Raw genomic sequence first — 23,535 nt, forward strand, 5'->3', positions numbered from 1 at the left:
TCAGTTACGTATTGCTGAGGAGAGACCAGTGCTAATGCTATTGCTATCAGATGCTGTACCTGGGGGCCCAGAGAGACCCAATGCTAATGCTATTGCTATCAGATGCTGTACCTGGGGGCCCAGAGGAGAGACCAGTGCTAATGCTATTGCTATCAGATGCTGTACCTTGGCAGGGGCCCAGAGGAGGAGACCAGTGCTAATGCTATTGCTATCAGATGCTGTACCTGTGGGCCCAGAGGAGAGACCAGTGCTAATTCTAATTGCTATCAGATGCTGTACCTTGGCAGGGGCCCAGAGAGAGACCAGTGCTAATGCTATTGCTATCAGATGCTGTACCTGGGGGCCCAGAGGAGAGACCAGTGCTAATGCTATTGCTATCAGATGCTGTACCTTGGCAGGGGCCCAGACCAGTGCTAATGCTATTGCTTCAGATGCACCTGGGGCCCAGAGGAGAGACCAGTGCTAATGCTATTGCTATCAGATGCTGTACCTGGGGGCCCAGAGGAAGACCAGTGCTAATGCTATTGCTATCAGATGCTGTACCTGGGGGCCCAGAGGAGAGACCAATGCTAATGCTATTGCTATCAGATGCTGTACCTTGGGGGCCCAGAGGAGAGACCAATGCTAATGCTATTGCTATCAGATGCTGTACCTTGGGGCCCAGAGGAGAGACCAGTGCTAATGCTAATGCTATCAGATGCTGTACACGTGGGCCCAGAGGAGAGACCAGTGCTAATGCTAATTGCTATCAGATGCTGTACCTGTGGGCCCAGAGGAGAGACCAGTGCTAATGCTATTGCTATCAGATGCTGTACCTGTGGGCCCAGAGGAGAGACCAGTGCTAATGCTATTGCTATCAGATGCTGTACCTGTGGGCCCAGAGGAGAGACCAGTGCTAATGCTATTGCTATCAGATGCTGTACCTGTGGGCCCAGAGGAGAGACCAGTGCTAATGCTATTGCTATCAGATGCTATACCGGGGCCCAGAGGAGACCAGTGCTAATGCTATTGCTATCAGATGCTGTACCTGGGGCCCAGAGGAGAGACCAGTGCTAATGCTATTGCTATCAGATGCTGTACCTGGCAGGGCCCAGAGAGAGACCAATGCTAATGCTATTGCTATCAGATGCTGTACCTTGGCAGGGCCCAGAGGAGAGACCAGTGCTAATGCTATTGCTATCAGATGCTGTACCTGTGGGCCCAGAGGAGAGACCAGTGCTAATGCTATTGCTATCAGATGCTGTACCTTGGCAGGGGCCCAGAGGGAGACCAGTGCTAATGCTATTGCTATCAGATGCTATACCTGGGGCCCAGAGGAGAGACCAGTGCTAATGCTATTGCTATCAGATGCTGTACCTGTGGGCCCAGAGGAGAGACCAGTGCTAAGGCCTATCAGATGCTGTACCTGTGGGCCCAGAGGAGAGACCAGTGCTAATGCTATTGCTATCAGATGCTGTACCTGGGGCCCAGAGAGAGACCAGTGCTAATGCTATTGCTATCAGATGCTGTACCTGTGGGCCCAGAGGAGAGACCAGTGCTAATGCTATTGCTATCAGATGCTGTACCTGTGGGCCCATAGGAGAGACCAGTGCTAATGCTATTGCTATCAGATGCTGTACCTGTGGGCCCAGAGGAGAGACCAGTGCTAATGCTATTGCTATCAGATGCTGTACCTGGGGGCCCAGGAGAGACCAGTGCTAATGCTATTGCTATCAGATGCTGTACCTGTGGGCCCAGAGGAGAGACCAGTGCCAAGGCTATTGCTATCAGATGCTGTACCTGTGGGGCCCAGAGGAGAGACCAATGCTAATGCTATTGCTATCAGATGCTGTACCTTGGCAGGGGCCCAGAGGAGAGACCAGTGCTAATGCTATTGCTATCAGATGCTGTACCTTGGCAGGGGCCCAGAGGAGAGACCAGTGCTAATGCTATTGCTATCAGATGCTGTACCTGTGGGCCCAGAGGAGAGACCAGTGCTAATGCTATTGCTATCAGATGCTGTACCTTGGAAAGGGCCCAGAGACCAGTGCTAATGCTATTGCTATCAGATGCTGTACCTGGGGGCCCAGAGAAGAGACCAGTGCTAATGCTATTGCTATCAGATGCTGTACCTGGGGGCCCAGAGGAGAGACCAATGCTAATGCTATTGCTATCAGATGCTGTACCTTGGCAGGGGCCCAGAGGAGAGACCAGTGCTAATGCTATTGCTATCAGATGCTGTACCTGGGGCCCAGAGGAGAGACCAGTGCTAATGCTATTGCTATCAGATGCTGTACCTTGGCAGGGGCCCAGAGGAGAGACCAGTGCTAATGCTATTGCTATCAGATGCTATACCCGGGGGCCCAGAGGAGAGACCAGTGCGAATGCTATTGCTATCAGATGCTGTACCTGTGGGCCCAGAGGAGAGACCAGTGCTAATGCTATTGCTATCAGATGCTGTACCTTGGCAGGGGCCCAGAGGAGAGACCAGTGCTAATGCTATTGCTATCAGATGCTGTACCTGTGGGCCCAGAGGAGAGACCAGTGCTAATGCTATTGCTATCAGATGCTGTACCTTGGGGGCCCAGAGGAGAGACCAGTGCTAATGCTATTGCTATCAGATGCTGTACCTGGGGCCCAGAGGAGAGACCAGTGCTAATGCTATTGCTATCAGATGCTGTACCTGTGGGCCCAGAGGAGAGACCAGTGCTAATGCTATTGCTATCAGATGCTGTACCTGTGGGCCCAGAGGAGAGACCAGTGCTAATGCTATTGCTATCAGATGCTGTACCTGGGGCCCAGAGGAGAGACCAGTGCTAAGGCTATTGCTATCAGATGCTGTACCTGTGGGCCCAGAGGAGAGACCAGTGCTAATGCTATTGCTATCAGATGCTGTACCGGGGCCCAGAGACCAATGCTAATGCTATTGCTATCAGATGCTGTACCTGGGGCCCAGAGGAGAGACCAGTGCTAATGCTATTGCTATCAGATGCTATACCGGGGCCCAGAGGAGAGACCAGTGCGAATGCTATTGCTATCAGATGCTGTACATGTGGGCCCAGAGGAGAGACCAGTGCTAAGGCTATTGCTATCAGATGCTGTACCTGTGGGCCCAGAGGAGAGACCAGTGCTAATGCTATTGCTATCAGATGCTGTACCTGTGGGCCCAGAGGAGAGACCAGTGCTAATGCTATTGCTATCAGATGCTGTACCTGTGGGCCCAGAGGAGAGACCAGTGCTAATGCTATTGCTATCAGATGCTGTACCTGTGGGCCCAGAGGAGAGACCAGTGCTAAGGCTATTGCTATCAGATGCTGTACCTGTGGGCCCAGAGGAGAGACCAGTGCTAATGCTATTGCTATCAGATGCTGTACCTGGGGCCCAGAGGAGAGACCAATGCTAATGCTATTGCTATCAGATGCTGTACCTTGGCAGGGGCCCAGAGGAGAGACCAGTGCTAATGCTATTGCTATCAGATGCTGTACCTGTGGGCCCAGAGGAGAGACCAGTGCTAATGCTATTGCTATCAGATGCTGTACCTGGGGCCCAGAGGAGAGACCAGTGCTAATGCTATTGCTATCAGATGCTGTACCTGTGGGCCCAGAGGAGAGACCAGTGCTAATGCTATTGCTATCAGATGCTATACCGGGGGCCCAGAGGAGAGACCAGTGCTAATGCTATTGCTATCAGATGCTGTACCTGTGGGCCCAGAGGAGAGACCAATGCTAATGCTATTGCTATCAGATGCTGTACCTTGGCAGGGGCCCAGAGGAGAGACCAGTGGTAATGCTATTGCTATCAGATGCTGTACCTGCAGGGGCCCAGAGGAGAGACCAGTGCTAATGCTATTGCTATCAGATGCTGTACCTGGGGGCCCAGAGGAGAGACCAGTGCTAATGCTATTGCTATCAGATGCTGTACCTTGGCAGGGGCCCAGAGGAGAGACCAGTGCTAATGCTATTGCTATCAGATGCTGTACCTGGGGGCCCAGAGGAGAGACCAGTGCTAATGCTATTGCTATCAGATGCTGTACCTGCAGGGCCCAGAGGAGAGACCAGTGCTAATGCTATTGCTATCAGATGCTGTACCTTGGCAGGGGCCCAGAGGAGAGACCAGTGCTAATGCTATTGCTATCAGATGCTGTACCTGTGGGCCCAGAGGAGAGACCAGTGCTAATGCTATTGCTATCAGATGCTGTACCTGGGGCCCAGAGGAGAGACCAATGCTAATGCTATTGCTATCAGATGCTGTACCTGGGGGCCCAGAGGAGAGACCAGTGCTAATGCTATTGCTATCAGATGCTGTACCTGGGCCCAGAGGAGAGACCAGTGCTAATGCTATTGCTATCAGATGCTGTACCTGGGGGCCCAGAGGAGAGACCAGTGCTAATGCTATTGCTATCAGATGCTGTACCTTGGGGGCCCAGAGGAGAGACCAGTGCTAATGCTATTGCTATCAGATGCTATACCTGGGGCCCAGAGGAGAGACCAGTGCTAATGCTATTGCTATCAGATGCTGTACCTGTGGGCCCAGAGGAGAGACCAGTGCTAATGCTATTGCTATCAGATGCTGTACCTGCAGGGGCCCAGAGGAGACCAGTGCTAATGCTATTGCTATCAGATGCTGTACCTGGGGGCCCAGAGGAGAGACCAGTGCTAATGCTATTGCTATCAGATGCTGTACCTGGGGGCCCAGAGGAGAGACCAGTGCTAATGCTATTGCTATCAGATGCTGTACCTGTGGGCCCAGAGGAGAGACCAGTGCTAATGCTATTGCTATCAGATGCTGTACCTGGGGGCCCAGAGGAGAGACCAATGCTAATGCTATTGCTATCAGATGCTATACCGGGGGCCCAGAGGAGAGACCAGTGCTAATGCTATTGCTATCAGATGCTGTACCTGGGGGCCCAGAGGAGAGACCAGTGCTAATGCTATTGCTATCAGATGCTGTACCTGGGGGCCCAGAGGAGAGACCAGTGCTAATGCTATTGCTATCAGATGCTGTACCTGGGGGCCCAGAGGAGAGACCAGTGCTAATGCTATTGCTATCAGATGCTGTACCTGGCAGGGGCCCAGAGGAGAGACCAGTGCTAATGCTATTGCTATCAGATGCTGTACCTGGGGGCCCAGAGGAGAGACCAGTGCTAATGCTATTGCTATCAGATGCTGTACCTGGGGGCCCAGAGGAGAGACCAGTGCTAATGCTATTGCTATCAGATGCTGTACCTTGGCAGGGGCCCAGAGCACCAATGCTAATGCTATTGCTATCAGATGCTGTACCTGTGGGCCCAGAGGAGAGACCAGTGCTAATGCTATTGCTATCAGATGCTGTACCTGTGGGCCCAGAGGAGAGACCAGTGCTAATGCTATTGCTATCAGATGCTGTACCTGTGGGCCCAGAGGAGAGACCAGTGCTAATGCTATTGCTATCAGATGCTATACCGGGGGCCCAGAGGAGAGACCAGTGCTAATGCTAATTGCTATCAGATGCTGTACATGTGGGCCCAGAGGAGAGACCAGTGCTAAGGCTATTGCTATCAGATGCTGTTGTGGGCCCAGAGGAGAGACCTATTGCTATCAGATGCTGTACCTGGGGGCCCAGAGGAGAGACCAGTGCTAATGCTATTGCTATCAGATGCTGTACCTTGGCAGGGGCCCAGAGGAGAGACCAGTGCTAATGCTATTGCTATCAGATGCTGTACCTGTGGGCCCAGAGGAGAGACCAGTGCTAATGCTATTGCTATCAGATGCTGTACCTGGGGCCCAGAGGAGAGACCAGTGCTAATGCTATTGCTATCAGATGCTGTACCTGGGGGCCAGAGGAGAGACCAGTGCTAATGCTATTGCTATCAGATGCTGTACCTTGCAGGGGCCCAGAGGAGAGACCAATGCTATTGCTATCAGATGCTGTACCTTGGCAGGGGCCGAGAGGAGAGACCAGTGCTAATGCTATTGCTATCAGATGCTGTACCTGGGGGCCCAGAGGAGAGACCAGTGCTAATGCTATTGCTATCAGATGCTGTACCTTGGCAGGGGCCCAGAGGAGAGACCAGTGCTAATGCTATTGCTATCAGATGCTATACCGGGGGCCCAGAGGAGAGACCAGTGCGAATGCTATTGCTATCAGATGCTGTACCTGTGGGCCCAGAGGAGAGACCAGTGCTAATGCTAATTGCTATCAGATGCTGTACCTGGGGGCCCAGAGGAGAGACCAATGCTAATGCTATTGCTATCAGATGCTGTACCTGTGGGCCCAGAGGAGAGACCAGTGCTAATGCTATTGCTATCAGATGCTGTACCTGGGGGCCCAGAGGAGAGACCAGTGCTAATGCTATTGCTATCAGATGCTATACCTTGGCAGGGGCCCAGAGGAGAGACCAGTGCTAATGCTATTGCTATCAGATGCTGTACCTGGGGGCCCAGAGGAGAGACCAGTGCTAATGCTATTGCTATCAGATGCTGTACCTGGCAGGGGCCCAGAGGAGAGACCAGTGCTAATGCTATTGCTATCAGATGCTGTACCTGGGGGCCCAGACCAGTGCTAATGCTATTGCTATCAGATGCTGTACCTGTGGGCCCAGAGGAGAGACCAGTGCTAATGCTATTGCTATCAGATGCTGTACCTTGGCAGGGGCCCAGAGGAGAGACCAGTGCTAATGCTATTGCTATCAGATGCTGTACCTGTGGGCCCAGAGGAGAGACCAGTGCTAATGCTATTGCTATCAGATGCTGTACCTGGGGGCCCAGAGGAGAGACCAGTGCTAATGCTATTGCTATCAGATGCTGTACCTGCAGGGGCCCAGAGGAGAGACCAGTGCTAATGCTATTGCTATCAGATGCTGTACCTGGGGGCCCAGAGGAGAGACCAGTGCTAATGCTATTGCTATCAGATGCTGTACCTGGTGGGCCCAGAGGAGAGACCAGTGCTAATGCTATTGCTATCAGATGCTGTACCTGGGGGCCCAGAGGAGAGACCAGTGCTAATGCTATTGCTATCAGATGCTGTACCTGTGGGCCCAGAGGAGAGACCAGTGCTAATGCTATTGCTATCAGATGCTGTACCTGGCAGGGGCCCAGAGGAGAGACCAGTGCTAATGCTATTGCTATCAGATGCTGTACCTGGGGGCCCAGAGGAGAGACCAGTGCTAATGCTATTGCTATCAGATGCTGTACCGGGGCCCAGAGGAGAGACCAGTGCTAATGCTATTGCTATCAGATGCTGTACCTGTGGGCCCAGAGGAGAGACCAGTGCTAATGCTATTGCTATCAGATGCTGTACCTGGGGCCCAGAGGAGAGACCAGTGCTAATGCTATTGCTATCAGATGCTGATGGGCTGTACCTGGGGCCCAGAGGAGAGACCAGTGCTAATGCTATTGCTATCAGATGCTGTACCTTGGGCCCAGAGGAGAGACCAGTGCTAATGCTATTGCTATCAGATGCTGTACCTGGGGGCCCAGAGGAGAGACCAGTGCTAATGCTATTGCTATCAGATGCTGTACCTGGGGGCCCAGAGGAGAGACCAGTGCTAATGCTATTGCTATCAGATGCTGTACCTGGCAGGGGCCCAGAGGAGAGACCAGTGCTAATGCTATTGCTATCAGATGCTGTACCTGTGGGCCCAGAGGAGAGACCAGTGCTAATGCTATTGCTATCAGATGCTGTACCTGGGGGCCCAGAGGAGAGACCAGTGCTAATGCTATTGCTATCAGATGCTGTACCTTGGCAGGGGCCCAGAGGAGAGACCAGTGCTAATGCTATTGCTATCAGATGCTATACCGGGGCCCAGAGGAGAGACCAGTGCTAATGCTATTGCTATCAGATGCTGTACCTGTGGGCCCAGAGGAGAGACCAGTGCTAATGCTATTGCTATCAGATGCTGTACCTGTGGGCCCAGAGGAGAGACCAATGCTAATGCTATTGCTATCAGATGCTGTACCTGGCAGGGGCCCAGAGGAGAGACCAGTGCTAATGCTATTGCTATCAGATGCTGTACCTGGGGCCCAGAGGAGAGACCAGTGCTAATGCTATTGCTATCAGATGCTGTACCTTGGCAGGGGCCCAGAGGAGAGACCAGTGCTAATGCTATTGCTATCAGATGCTGTACCTGGGGCCCAGAGGAGAGACCAGTGCTAATGCTATTGCTATCAGATGCTGTACCTGCAGGGGCCCAGAGGAGAGACCAGTGCTAATGCTATTGCTATCAGATGCTGTACCTGTGGGCCCAGAGGAGAGACCAGTGCTAATGCTATTGCTATCAGATGCTGTACCTGTGGGCCCAGAGGAGAGACCAGTGCTAATGCTATTGCTATCAGATGCTATACCGGGGCCCAGAGGAGAGACCAGTGCTAATGCTATTGCTATCAGATGCTGTACCTGTGGGCCCAGAGGAGAGACCAGTGCTAATGCTATTGCTATCAGATGCTGTACCTGGGGGCCCAGAGGAGAGACCAGTGATTGCTATCAGATGCTGTGCTAATGCTATTGCTATCAGATGCTGTACCTGGGGGCCCAGAGGAGAGACCAGTGCTAATGCTATTGCTATCAGATGCTGTACCTGGGGGCCCAGAGGAGAGACCAGTGCTAATGCTATTGCTATCAGATGCTGTACCTGGGGGCCCAGAGAGAGACCAGTGCTAATGCTATTGCTATCAGATGCTGTACCTGGGGGCCCAGAGGAGAGACCAGTGCTAATGCTATTGCTATCAGATGCTGTACCTGGGGGCCCAGAGGAGAGACCAGTGCTAATGCTATTGCTATCAGATGCTGTACCTGGGGGCCCAGAGGAGAGACCAGTGCTAATGCTATTGCTATCAGATGCTGTACCTGGGGGCCCAGAGGAGAGACCAGTGCTAATGCTATTGCTATCAGATGCTGTACCTGTGGGCCCAGAGGAGAGACCAGTGCTAATGCTATTGCTATCAGATGCTATACCGGGGGCCCAGAGGAGAGACCAGTGCTAATGCTATTGCTATCAGATGCTGTACCTGGGGGCCCAGAGGAGAGACCAGTGCTAATGCTATTGCTATCAGATGCTGTACCGGGGGCCCAGAGGAGAGACCAGTGCTAATGCTATTGCTATCAGATGCTGTACCTGTGGGCCCAGAGGAGAGACCAGTGCTAATGCTATTGCTATCAGATGCTGTACCTGGCAGGGGCCCAGAGGAGAGACCAGTGCTAATGCTATTGCTATCAGATGCTGTACCTGGGGGCCCAGAGGAGAGACCAGTGCTAATGCTATTGCTATCAGATGCTGTACCTGGGGGCCCAGAGGAGAGACCAGTGCTAATGCTATTGCTATCAGATGCTGTACCTTGGCAGGGGCCCAGAGGAGAGACCAGTGCTAATGCTATTGCTATCAGATGCTGTACCTGTGGGCCCAGAGGAGAGACCAGTGCTAATGCTATTGCTATCAGATGCTATACCGGGGGCCCAGAGGAGAGACCAGTGCTAATGCTATTGCTATCAGATGCTGTACCTGGGGGCCCAGAGGAGAGACCAGTGCTAATGCTATTGCTATCAGATGCTGTACCTGGGGGCCCAGAGGAGAGACCAATGCTAATGCTATTGCTATCAGATGCTGTACCTTGGGGGCCCAGAGGAGAGACCAGTGCTAATGCTATTGCTATCAGATGCTGTACCTGTGGGCCCAGAGGAGAGACCAGTGCTAATGCTATTGCTATCAGATGCTGTACCTGGGGGCCCAGAGGAGAGACCAATGCTAATGCTATTGCTATCAGATGCTGTACCTTGGCAGGGGCCCAGAGGAGAGACCAGTGCTAATGCTATTGCTATCAGATGCTGTACCTGTGGGCCCAGAGGAGAGACCAGTGCTAATGCTATTGCTATCAGATGCTGTACCTTGGCAGGGGCCCAGAGGAGAGACCAGTGCTAATGCTATTGCTATCAGATGCTGTACCTGGCAGGGGCCCAGAGGAGAGACCAGTGCTAATGCTATTGCTATCAGATGCTGTACCTGGGGCCCAGAGGAGAGACCAGTGCTAATGCTATTGCTATCAGATGCTGTACCTGTGGGCCCAGAGGAGAGACCAGTGCTAATGCTAATTGCTATCAGATGCTGTACCTGGCAGGGGCCCAGAGGAGAGACCAGTGCTAATGCTATTGCTATCAGATGCTGTACCTGGGGGCCCAGAGGAGAGACCAGTGCTAATGCTATTGCTATCAGATGCTGTACCTGGGGGCCCAGAGAAGAGACCAATGCTAATGCTATTGCTATCAGATGCTGTACCTTGGCAGGGGCCCAGAGGAGAGACCAGTGCTAATGCTATTGCTATCAGATGCTGTACCTGTGGGCCCAGAGGAGAGACCAGTGCTAATGCTATTGCTATCAGATGCTGTACCTTGGAAAGGGCCCAGAGACCAGTGCTAATGCTATTGCTATCAGATGCTGTACCTGTGGGCCCAGAGGAGAGACCAATGCTAATGCTATTGCTATCAGATGCTGTACCTGTGGGCCCAGAGGAGAGACCAGTGCTAATGCTATTGCTATCAGATGCTGTACCTGGGGGCCCAGAGGAGAGACCAATGCTAATGCTATTGCTATCAGATGCTGTACCTGCAGGGGCCCAGAGGAGAGACCAGTGCTAATGCTATTGCTATCAGATGCTGTACCTGTGGGCCCAGAGGAGAGACCAGTGCTAATGCTATTGCTATCAGATGCTGTACCTGGGGGCCCAGAGGAGAGACCAGTGCTAATGCTATTGCTATCAGATGCTGTACCTTGGCAGGGGCCCAGAGGAGAGACCAGTGCTAATGCTATTGCTATCAGATGCTGTACCTGGGGGCCCAGAGGAGAGACCAGTGCTAATGCTATTGCTATCAGATGCTGTACCTGGGGCCCAGAGGAGAGACCAGTGCTAATGCTATTGCTATCAGATGCTGTACCTGGGGGCCCAGAGGAGAGACCAGTGCTAATGCTATTGCTATCAGATGCTGTACCTGGGGGCCCAGACCAGTGCTAATGCTATTGCTATCAGATGCTGTACCTGTGGGCCCAGAGGAGAGACCAGTGCTAATGCTATTGCTATCAGATGCTGTACCTGGGGGCCCAGAGGAGAGACCAGTGCTAATGCTATTGCTATCAGATGCTGTACCTGGGGGGCCCAGAGGAGAGACCAGTGCTAATGCTATTGCTATCAGATGCTGTACCTGGGGGCCCAGAGGAGAGACCAGTGCTAATGCTATTGCTATCAGATGCTGTACCTGTGGGCCCAGAGGAGAGACCAGTGCTAATGCTATTGCTATCAGATGCTGTACCTTGGCAGGGGCCCAGAGGAGAGACCAGTGCTAATGCTATTGCTATCAGATGCTGTACCTGGGGGCCCAGAGGAGAGACCAGTGCTAATGCTATTGCTATCAGATGCTGTACCTGGGGGCCCAGAGGAGAGACCAGTGCTAATGCTATTGCTATCAGATGCTGTACCTGTGGGCCCAGAGGAGAGACCAGTGCTAATGCTATTGCTATCAGATGCTGTACCTGGGGGCCCAGAGGAGAGACCAGTGCTAATGCTATTGCTATCAGATGCTGTACCTGGGGGCCCAGAGGAGAGACCAGTGCTAATGCTATTGCTATCAGATGCTGTACCTGGGGGCCCAGAGGAGAGACCAGTGCTAATGCTATTGCTATCAGATGCTGTACCTGTGGGCCCAGAGGAGAGACCAGTGCTAATGCTATTGCTATCAGATGCTGTATGGGCCCAGATGCTGCTATTGCTATCAGATGCTGTACCAGGGGCCCAGAGGAGAGACCAGTGCTAATGCTATTGCTATCAGATGCTGTACCTTGGGGGGCCCAGAGGAGAGACCAGTGCTAATGCTATTGCTATCAGATGCTGTACCTGGGGCCCAGAGGAGAGACCAGTGCTAATGCTATTGCTATCAGATGCTGTACCTGGGGCCCAGAGGAGAGACCAGTGCTAATGCTATTGCTATCAGATGCTGTACCTGGGGCCCAGAGGAGAGACCAGTGCTAATGCTATTGCTATCAGATGCTGTACCTGGGGGCCCAGAGGAGAGACCAGTGCTAATGCTATTGCTATCAGATGCTGTACCTGTGGGCCCAGAGGAGAGACCAGTGCTAATGCTATTGCTATCTACCTGGGGGCCCAGAGGAGAGACCAGTGCTAATGCTATTGCTATCAGATGCTGTACCTGGGGCCCAGAGGAGAGACCAGTGCTAATGCTATTGCTATCAGATGCTGTACCTGGGGCCCAGAGGAGAGACCAGTGCTAATGCTATTGCTATCAGATGCTGGCGTACCTGGGGCCCAGAGGAGAGACCAGTGCTAATGCTATTGCTATCAGATGCTGTACCTGGGGCCCAGAGGAGAGACCAGTGCTAATGCTATTGCTATCAGATGCTGTACCTGGGGCCCAGAGGAGAGACCAGTGCTAATGCTATTGCTATCAGATGCTGTACCTGTGGGCCCAGAGGAGAGACCAGTGCTAATGCTATTGCTATCAGATGCTACCTGTGGGCCCAGAGGAGAGACCAGTGCTAATGCTATTGCTATCAGATGCTGTACCTGTGGGCCCAGAGGAGAGACCAGTGCTAATGCTATTGCTATCAGATGCTGTACCTGTGGGCCCAGAGGAGAGACCAGTGCTAATGCTATTGCTATCAGATGCTGTACCTGTGGGCCCAGAGGAGAGACCAGTGCTAATGCTATTGCTATCAGATGCTGTACCTGGGGCCCAGAGGAGAGACCAGTGCTAATGCTATTGCTATCAGATGCTGTACCTTGGCAGGGGCCCAGAGGAGAGACCAGTGCTAATGCTATTGCTATCAGATGCTGTACCTGTGGGCCCAGAGGAGAGACCAGTGCTAATGCTATTGCTATCAGATGCTGTACCTGGGGGCCCAGAGGAGAGACCAATGCTAATGCTATTGCTATCAGATGCTGTACCTTGGCAGGGGCCCAGAGGAGAGACCAGTGCTAATGCTATTGCTATCAGATGCTGTACCTGGGGGCCCAGAGGAGAGACCAGTGCTAATGCTATTGCTATCAGATGCTGTACCTGTGGGCCCAGAGGAGAGACCAGTGCTAATGCTATTGCTATCAGATGCTGTACCTGGGGGCCCAGAGGAGAGACCAGTGCTAATGCTATTGCTATCAGATGCTGTACCTTGGCAGGGGCCCAGAGGAGAGACCAGTGCTAATGCTATTGCTATCAGATGCTGTACCTGGGGGCCCAGAGGAGAGACCAGTGCTAATGCTATTGCTATCAGATGCTGTACCTTGGCAGGGGCCCAGAGGAGAGACCAGTGCTAATGCTATTGCTATCAGATGCTATACCGGGGGCCCAGAGGAGAGACCAGTGCTAATGCTATTGCTATCAGATGCTGTACCTGTGGGCCCAGAGGAGAGACCAGTGCTAATGCTATTGCTATCAGATGCTGTACCTGTGGGCCCAGAGGAGAGACCAGTGCTAATGCTATTGCTATCAGATGCTGACCTGGGGGCCCAGAGGAGAGACCAGTGCTAATGCTATTGCTATCAGATGCTGTACCTGGGGCCCAGAGGAGAGACCAGTGCTAATGCTATTGCTATCAGATGCTGTACCTGTGGGCCCAGAGGAGAGACCAGTGCTAATGCTATTGCTATCAGATGCTGTACCTGGGGGCCCAGAGGAGAGACCAGTGCTAATGCTATTGCTATCAGATGCTGTACCTGCAGGGGCCCAGAGGAGAGACCAGTGCTAATGCTATTGCTATCAGATGCTGTACCTGGGGGCCCAGAGGAGAGACCAGTGCTAATGCTATTGCTATCAGATGCTGTACCTGTGGGCCCAGAGGAGAGACCAGTGCTAATGCTATTGCTATCAGATGCTATACCTGGGGCCCAGAGGAGAGACCAGTGCTAATGCTATTGCTATCAGATGCTGTACCTGTGGGCCCAGAGGAGAGACCAGTGCTAATGCTATTGCTATCAGATGCTGTACCTGGGGGCCCAGAGGAGAGACCAGTGCTAATGCTATTGCTATCAGATGCTGTACCTGTGGGCCCAGAGGAGAGACCAGTGCTAATGCTATTGCTATCAGATGCTGTACCTGGGGGCCCAGAGGAGAGACCAGTGCTAATGCTATTGCTATCAGATGCTGTACCTGGGGGCCCAGAGGAGAGACCAGTGCTAATGCTATTGCTATCAGATGCTGTACCTTGGCAGGGGCCCAGAGGAGAGACCAGTGCTAATGCTATTGCTATCAGATGCTGTACCTGGGGCCCAGAGGAGAGACCAGTGCTAATGCTATTGCTATCAGATGCTGTACCTGTGGGCCCAGAGGAGAGACCAGTGCTAATGCTATTGCTATCAGATGCTGTACCTTGGGGGCCCAGAGGAGAGACCAGTGCTAATGCTATTGCTATCAGATGCTACCTGGGGGCCCAGAGGAGAGACCAGTGCTAATGCTATTGCTATCAGATGCTGTACCTGTGGGCCCAGAGGAGAGACCAGTGCTAATGCTATTGCTATCAGATGCTGTACCTGGGGGCCCAGAGGAGAGACCAGTGCTAATGCTATTGCTATCAGATGCTGTACCTGCAGGGGCCCAGAGGAGAGACCAGTGCTAATGCTATTGCTATCAGATGCTGTACCTGGGGGCCCAGAGGAGAGACCAGTGCTAATGCTATTGCTATCAGATGCTGTACCTGGGGGCCCAGAGGAGAGACCAGTGCTAATGCTATTGCTATCAGATGCTGTACCTGTGGGCCCAGAGGAGAGACCAGTGCTAATGCTATTGCTATCAGATGCTGTACCTGGGGGCCCAGAGGAGAGACCAGTGCTAATGCTATTGCTATCAGATGCTGTACCTGCAGGGGCCCAGAGGAGAGACCAGTGCTAATGCTATTGCTATCAGATGCTGTACCTGGGGGCCCAGAGGAGAGACCAGTGCTAATGCTATTGCTATCAGATGCTGTACCTGGGGGCCCAGAGGAGAGACCAGTGCTAATGCTATTGCTATCAGATGCTGTACCTGTGGGCCCAGAGGAGAGACCAGTGCTAATGCTATTGCTATCAGATGCTGTACCTGCAGGGGCCCAGAGGAGAGACCAGTGCTAATGCTATTGCTATCAGATGCTGTACCTGGGGGCCCAGAGGAGAGACCAGTGCTAATGCTATTGCTATCAGATGCTGTACCTGGGGGCCCAGAGGAGAGACCAGTGCTAATGCTATTGCTATCAGATGCTGTACCTGGCAGGGGCCCAGAGGAGAGACCAGTGCTAATGCTATTGCTATCAGATGCTGTACCTGGGGCCCAGAGGAGAGACCAGTGCTAATGCTATTGCTATCAGATGCTGTACCTGGGGGCCCAGAGGAGAGACCAGTGCTAATGCTATTGCTATCAGATGCTGTACCTGCAGGGGCCCAGAGGAGAGACCAGTGCTAATGCTATTGCTATCAGATGCTGTACCTGGGGGCCCAGAGGAGAGACCAGTGCTAATGCTATTGCTATCAGATGCTGTACCTGCAGGGGCCCAGAGGAGAGACCAGTGCTAATGCTATTGCTATCAGATGCTGTACCTGTGGGCCCAGAGGAGAGACCAGTGCTAATGCTATTGCTATCAGATGCTGTACCTGGGGGCCCAGAGGAGAGACCAGTGCTAATGCTATTGCTATCAGATGCTGTACCTGGCAGGGGCCCAGAGGAGAGACCAGTGCTAATGCTATTGCTATCAGATGCTATACCTGGGGGCCCAGAGGAGAGACCAGTGCTAATGCTATTGCTATCAGATGCTGTACCTGGGGCCCAGAGGAGAGACCAGTGCTAATGCTATTGCTATCAGATGCTGTACCTGGGGGCCCAGAGGAGAGACCAGTGCTAATGCTATTGCTATCAGATGCTGTACCTTGGCAGGGCCCAGAGGAGAGACCAGTGCTAATGCTATTGCTATCAGATGCTGTACCTGGGGGCCCAGAGGAGAGACCAGTGCTAATGCTATTGCTATCAGATGCTGTACCTGGCAGGGGCCCAGAGGAGAGACCAGTGCTAATGCTATTGCTATCAGATGCTGTACCTGGGGGCCCAGAGGAGAGACCAGTGCTAATGCTATTGCTATCAGATGCTGTACCTGGGGCCCAGAGGAGAGACCAGTGCTAATGCTATTGCTATCAGATGCTGTACCTGGGGGCCCAGAGGAGAGACCAGTGCTAATGCTATTGCTATCAGATGCTGTACCTGGCAGGGGCCCAGAGGAGAGACCAGTGCTAATGCTATTGCTATCAGATGCTGTACCTGGGGCCCAGAGGAGAGACCAGTGCTAATGCTATTGCTATCAGATGCTGTACCTGGGGCCCAGATGCTAATGCTATTGCTATCAGATGCTGTACCTGCAGGGGCCCAGAGGAGAGACCAGTGCTAATGCTATTGCTATCAGATGCTGTACCTGGGGGCCCAGAGGAGAGACCAGTGCTAATGCTATTGCTATCAGATGCTGTACCTGGGGGCCCAGAGGAGAGACCAGTGCTAATGCTATTGCTATCAGATGCTGTACCTTGGGGGCCCAGAGGAGAGACCAGTGCTAATGCTATTGCTATCAGATGCTGTACCTGTGGGCCCAGAGGAGAGACCAGTGCTAATGCTATTGCTATCAGATGCTGTACCTGGGGGCCCAGAGGAGAGACCAGTGCTAATGCTATTGCTATCAGATGCTGTACCTTGGCAGGGGCCCAGAGGAGAGACCAGTGCTAATGCTATTGCTATCAGATGCTGTACCTGGGGCCCAGAGGAGAGACCAGTGCTAATGCTATTGCTATCAGATGCTGTACCTGCAGGGGCCCAGAGGAGAGACCAGTGCTAATGCTATTGCTATTGCTATCAGATGCTGCTATCAGATGCTGTACCTTGGGGGCCCAGAGGAGAGACCAGTGCTAATGCTATTGCTATCAGATGCTGTACCTGGGGGCCCAGAGGAGAGACCAGTGCTAATGCTATTGCTATCAGATGCTGTACCTGGGGCCCAGAGGAGAGACCAGTGCTAATGCTATTGCTATCAGATGCTGTACCTGGGGCCCAGAGGAGAGACCAGTGCTAATGCTATTGCTATCAGATGCTGTACCTGTGGGCCCAGAGGAGAGACCAGTGCTAATGCTATTGCTATCAGATGCTGTACCTGGCAGGGGCCCAGAGGAGAGACCAGTGCTAATGCTATTGCTATCAGATGCTGTACCTGGGGCCCAGAGGAGAGACCAGTGCTAATGCTATTGCTATCAGATGCTGTACCTGTGGGCCCAGAGGAGAGACCAGTGCTAATGCTAATTGCTATCAGATGCTGTACCTGGGGGCCCAGAGGAGAGACCAATGCTAATGCTATTGCTATCAGATGCTGTACCTGGGGGCCCAGAGGAGAGACCAGTGCTAATGCTATTGCTATCAGATGCTGTACCTGTGGGCCCAGAGGAGAGACCAGTGCTAATGCTATTGCTATCAGATGCTGTACCTGGGGCCCAGAGGAGAGACCAGTGCTAATGCTATTGCTATCAGATGCTATACCGGGGGCCCAGAGGAGAGACCAGTGCTAATGCTATTGCTATCAGATGCTGTACCTGTGGGCCCAGAGGAGAGACCAGTGCTAATGCTATTGCTATCAGATGCTGTACCTGGGGGCCCAGAGGAGAGACCAATGCTAATGCTATTGCTATCAGATGCTGTACCTTGGCAGGGGCCCAGAGGAGAGACCAGTGCTAATGCTATTGCTATCAGATGCTGTACCTGTGGGCCCAGAGGAGAGACCAGTGCTAATGCTATTGCTATCAGATGCTGTACCTGGGGGCCCAGAGGAGAGACCAGTGCTAATGCTATTGCTATCAGATGCTGTACCTTGGCAGGGGCCCAGAGGAGAGACCAGTGCTAATGCTATTGCTATCAGATGCTGTACCTTGGCAGGGGCCCAGAGGAGAGACCAGTGCTAATGCTATTGCTATCAGATGCTGTACCTGGGGGGCCCAGAGGAGAGACCAGTGCTAATGCTATTGCTATCAGATGCTGTACCGGGGGCCCAGAGGAGAGACCAGTGCTAATGCTATTGCTATCAGATGCTGTACCTGTGGGCCCAGAGGAGAGACCAGTGCTAATGCTATTGCTATCAGATGCTGTACCTGGGGCCCAGAGGAGAGACCAGTGCTAATGCTATTGCTATCAGATGCTGTACCTGTGGCGGGGGCCCAGAGGAGAGACCAGTGCTAATGCTATTGCTATCAGATGCTGTACCTGGGGCCCAGAGGAGAGACCAGTGCTAATGCTATTGCTATCAGATGCTGTACCTGGGGGCCCAGAGGAGAGACCAGTGCTAATGCTATTGCTATCAGATGCTGTACCTTGGGGGCCCAGAGGAGAGACCAGTGCTAATGCTATTGCTATCAGATGCTGTACCTGGGGGCCCAGAGGAGAGACCAGTGCTAATGCTATTGCTATCAGATGCTGTACCTGGGGGCCCAGAGGAGAGACCAGTGCTAATGCTATTGCTATCAGATGCTGTACCTGGGGCCCAGAGGAGAGACCAGTGCTAATGCTATTGCTATCAGATGCTGTACCTGGGGGCCCAGAGGAGAGACCAGTGCTAATGCTATTGCTATCAGATGCTGTACCTGCAGGGGCCCAGAGGAGAGACCAGTGCTAATGCTATTGCTATCAGATGCTGTACCTGGGGCCCAGAGGAGAGACCAGTGCTAATGCTATTGCTATCAGATGCTGTACCTGGGGCCCAGAGGAGAGACCAGTGCTAATGCTATTGCTATCAGATGCTGTACCTGTGGGCCCAGAGGAGAGACCAGTGCTAATGCTATTGCTATCAGATGCTGTACCTGGGGCCCAGAGGAGAGACCAGTGCTAATGCTATTGCTATCAGATGCTGTACCTGGGGCCCAGAGGAGAGACCAGTGCTAATGCTATTGCTATCAGATGCTGTACCTGGGGGCCCAGAGGAGAGACCAGTGCTAATGCTATTGCTATCAGATGCTGTACCTTGGCAGGGGCCCAGAGGAGAGACCAGTGCTAATGCTATTGCTATCAGATGCTGTACCTGGGGCCCAGAGGAGAGACCAGTGCTAATGCTATTGCTATCAGATGCTGTACCTGTGGGCCCAGAGGAGAGACCAGTGCTAATGCTATTGCTATCAGATGCTGTACCTGTGGGCCCAGAGGAGAGACCAGTGCTAATGCTATTGCTATCAGATGCTGTACCTGTGGGCCCAGAGGAGAGACCAGTGCTAATGCTATTGCTATCAGATGCTGTACCTGGGGGCCCAGAGGAGAGACCAGTGCTAATGCTATTGCTATCAGATGCTATGGGCCCAGAGGAGAGACCAGTGCTAATGCTATTGCTATCAGATGCTGTACCTGGGGGCCCAGAGGAGAGACCAGTGCTAATGCTATTGCTATCAGATGCTGTACCTTGGCAGGGGCCCAGAGGAGAGACCAGTGCTAATGCTATTGCTATCAGATGCTGTACCTTGGCAGGGGCCCAGAGGAGAGACCAGTGCTAATGCTATTGCTATCAGATGCTGTACCTGGGGGCCCAGAGGAGAGACCAGTGCTAATGCTATTGCTATCAGATGCTGTACCTTGGCAGGGGCCCAGAGGAGAGACCAGTGCTAATGCTATTGCTATCAGATGCTGTACCTGGGGGCCCAGAGGAGAGACCAGTGCTAATGCTATTGCTATCAGATGCTATACCGGGGGCCCAGAGGAGAGACCAGTGCTAATGCTATTGCTATCAGATGCTGTACCTGCAGGGGCCCAGAGGAGAGACCAGTGCTAATGCTATTGCTATCAGATGCTGTACCTGGGGCCCAGAGGAGAGACCAGTGCTAATGCTATTGCTATCAGATGCTGTACCTGGGGGCCCAGAGGAGAGACCAGTGCTAATGCTATTGCTATCAGATGCTGTACCTGCAGGGGCCCAGAGGAGAGACCAGTGCTAATGCTATTGCTATCAGATGCTGTACCTGGGGGCCCAGAGGAGAGACCAGTGCTAATGCTATTGCTATCAGATGCTGTACCTGTGGGCCCAGAGGAGAGACCAGTGCTAATGCTATTGCTATCAGATGCTGTACCTGGGGGCCCAGAGGAGAGACCAGTGCTAATGCTATTGCTATCAGATGCTGTACCTGCAGGGGCCCAGAGGAGAGACCAGTGCTAATGCTATTGCTATCAGATGCTGTACCTGGGGGCCCAGAGGAGAGACCAGTGCTAATGCTATTGCTATCAGATGCTGTACCTGGGGGCCCAGAGGAGAGACCAGTGCTAATGCTATTGCTATCAGATGCTGTACCTGTGGGCCCAGAGGAGAGACCAGTGCTAATGCTATTGCTATCAGATGCTGTACCTGGGGGCCCAGAGGAGAGACCAGTGCTAATGCTATTGCTATCAGATGCTGTACCTGTGGGCCCAGAGGAGAGACCAGTGCTAATGCTATTGCTATCAGATGCTGTACCTGGGGGCCCAGAGGAGAGACCAGTGCTAATGCTATTGCTATCAGATGCTGTACCTGTGGGCCCAGAGGAGAGACCAGTGCTAATGCTATTGCTATCAGATGCTGTACCTGGGGGCCCAGAGGAGAGACCAGTGCTAATGCTATTGCTATCAGATGCTGTACCTGGGGGCCCAGAGGAGAGACCAGTGCTAATGCTATTGCTATCAGATGCTGTACCTGGGGCCCAGAGGAGAGACCAGTGCTAATGCTATTGCTATCAGATGCTGTACCTGGGGGCCCAGAGGAGAGACCAGTGCTAATGCTATTGCTATCAGATGCTGTACCTGTGGGCCCAGAGGAGAGACCAGTGCTAATGCTATTGCTATCAGATGCTGTACCTGGGGGCCCAGAGGAGAGACCAGTGCTAATGCTATTGCTATCAGATGCTGTACCTGGGGGCCCAGAGGAGAGACCAGTGCTAATGCTATTGCTATCAGATGCTGTACCTGGGGGCCCAGAGGAGAGACCAGTGCTAATGCTATTGCTATCAGATGCTGTACCTGCAGGGGCCCAGAGGAGAGACCAGTGCTAATGCTATTGCTATCAGATGCTGTACCTGGCAGGGGCCCAGAGGAGAGACCAGTGCTAATGCTATTGCTATCAGATGCTGTACCTGTGGGCCCAGAGGAGAGACCAATGCTAATGCTATTGCTATCAGATGCTGTACCTGGGGGCCCAGAGGAGAGACCAGTGCTAATGCTATTGCTATCAGATGCTGTACCTGGGGGCCCAGAGGAGAGACCAGTGCTAATGCTATTGCTATCAGATGCTGTACCTGGGGGCCCAGAGGAGAGACCAGTGCTAATGCTATTGCTATCAGATGCTATACCGGGGGCCCAGAGGAGAGACCAGTGCTAATGCTATTGCTATCAGATGCTGTACCTGGGGGCCCAGAGGAGAGACCAGTGCTAATGCTATTGCTATCAGATGCTGTACCTGGGGGCCCAGAGGAGAGACCAGTGCTAATGCTATTGCTATCAGATGCTGTACCTGTGGGCCCAGAGGAGAGACCAGTGCTAATGCTATTGCTATCAGATGCTGTACCTGGGGCCCAGAGGAGAGACCAGTGCTAATGCTATTGCTATCAGATGCTGTACCTGGGGGCCCAGAGGAGAGACCAGTGCTAATGCTATTGCTATCAGATGCTGTACCTGCAGGGGCCCAGAGGAGAGACCAGTGCTAATGCTATTGCTATCAGATGCTATACCGGGGCCCAGAGGAGAGACCAGTGCTAATGCTATTGCTATCAGATGCTGTACCTGTGGGCCCAGAGGAGAGACCAGTGCTAATGCTATTGCTATCAGATGCTGTACCTGGGGGCCCAGAGGAGAGACCAGTGCTAATGCTATTGCTATCAGATGCTGTACCTGTGGGCCCAGAGGAGAGACCAGTGCTAATGCTATTGCTATCAGATGCTGTACCTGCAGGGGCCCAGAGGAGAGACCAGTGCTAATGCTATTGCTATCAGATGCTGTACCGGGGCCCAGAGGAGAGACCAGTGCTAATGCTATTGCTATCAGATGCTGTACCTGGGGCCCAGAGGAGAGACCAGTGCTAATGCTATTGCTATCAGATGCTGTACCTGGGGGCCCAGAGGAGAGACCAGTGCTAATGCTATTGCTATCAGATGCTGTACCTTGGCAGGGGCCCAGAGGAGAGACCAGTGCTAATGCTATTGCTATCAGATGCTATACCTGGGGGCCCAGAGGAGAGACCAGTGCTAATGCTATTGCTATCAGATGCTGTACCTTGGCAGGGGCCCAGAGGAGAAACCAGTGCTAATGCTATTGCTATCAGATGCTGTACCTGTGGGCCCAGAGGAGAGACCAGTGCTAAGGCTATTGCTATCAGATGCTGTACCTGGGGGCCCAGAGGAGAGACCAATGCTAATGCTATTGCTATCAGATGCTGTACCTGTGGGCCCAGAGGAGAGACCAGTGCTAAGGCTATTGCTATCAGATGCTATACCTTGGCAGGGGCCCAGAGGAGAGACCAGTGCTAATGCTAATTGCTATCAGATGCTGTACCTGGGGGCCCAGAGGAGAGACCAGTGCTAATGCTATTGCTATCAGATGCTGTACCTGGGGCCCAGAGGAGAGACCAGTGCTAATGCTATTGCTATCAGATGCTGTACCTGTGCAGGGGCCCAGAGGAGAGACCAGTGCTAATGCTATTGCTATCAGATGCTGTACCTGTGGGCCCAGAGGAGAGACCAGTGCTAATGCTATTGCTATCAGATGCTGTACCTGGGGGCCCAGAGGAGAGACCAGTGCTAATGCTATTGCTATCAGATGCTGTACCTGCAGGGGCCCAGAGGAGAGACCAGTGCTAATGCTATTGCTATCAGATGCTGTACCTGCAGGGGCCCAGAGGAGAGACCAGTGCTAATGCTATTGCTATCAGATGCTGTACCTGGGGGCCCAGAGGAGAGACCAGTGCTAATGCTATTGCTATCAGATGCTGTACCTGGGGCCCAGAGGAGAGACCAGTGCTAATGCTATTGCTATCAGATGCTGTACCTGGTGGGCCCAGAGGAGAGACCAGTGCTAATGCTATTGCTATCAGATGCTGTACCTGTGGGCCCAGAGGAGAGACCAGTGCTAATGCTATTGCTATCAGATGCTGTACCTGGGGCCCAGAGGAGAGACCAGTGCTAATGCTATTGCTATCAGATGCTGTACCTTGGCAGGGGCCCAGAGGAGAGACCAGTGCTAATGCTATTGCTATCAGATGCTGTACCTGTGGGCCCAGAGGAGAGACCAGTGCTAATGCTATTGCTATCAGATGCTGTACCTGGGGGCCCAGAGGAGAGACCAGTGCTAATGCTATTGCTATCAGATGCTATACCTGGGGCCCAGAGGAGAGACCAGTGCTAATGCTATTGCTATCAGATGCTGTACCTGGGGGCCCAGAGGAGAGACCAGTGCTAATGCTATTGCTATCAGATGCTGTACCTGTGGGCCCAGAGGAGAGACCAGTGCTAATGCTATTGCTATCAGATGCTGTACCTTGGCAGGGGCCCAGAGGAGAGACCAGTGCTAATGCTATTGCTATCAGATGCTGTACCT

At 52.8% G+C, this 23,535-nt stretch overlaps 1 long non-coding RNA gene across 7 annotated transcripts in view; it reads right to left on the reverse strand.

Annotated features, from left to right (window-relative positions):
• Positions 1–5,871: 5,871 nt before the first annotated feature.
• Positions 5,872–23,535, reverse strand: part of LOC127920361 (uncharacterized) — a 68,510-nt gene continuing 50,846 nt past the window's right edge. For 6 of the 7 annotated variants that reach the window (XR_008106072.1, XR_008106069.1, XR_008106073.1 and 3 more), the window contains 2 exons: positions 17,218–17,326; positions 5,872–6,223 (listed from right to left, as the gene is read on the reverse strand). This is a non-coding gene — a long non-coding RNA (uncharacterized LOC127920361). The remainder of the gene's footprint in view (positions 6,224–17,217; positions 17,327–23,535) is intronic. The other variant, XR_008106068.1, reaches the window with a different exon arrangement.

Source organism: Oncorhynchus keta, unplaced genomic scaffold (genome assembly GCF_023373465.1).
Source record: "Oncorhynchus keta strain PuntledgeMale-10-30-2019 unplaced genomic scaffold, Oket_V2 Un_contig_19158_pilon_pilon, whole genome shotgun sequence".
Classification (NCBI taxonomy): domain Eukaryota; kingdom Metazoa; phylum Chordata; class Actinopteri; order Salmoniformes; family Salmonidae; genus Oncorhynchus; species Oncorhynchus keta.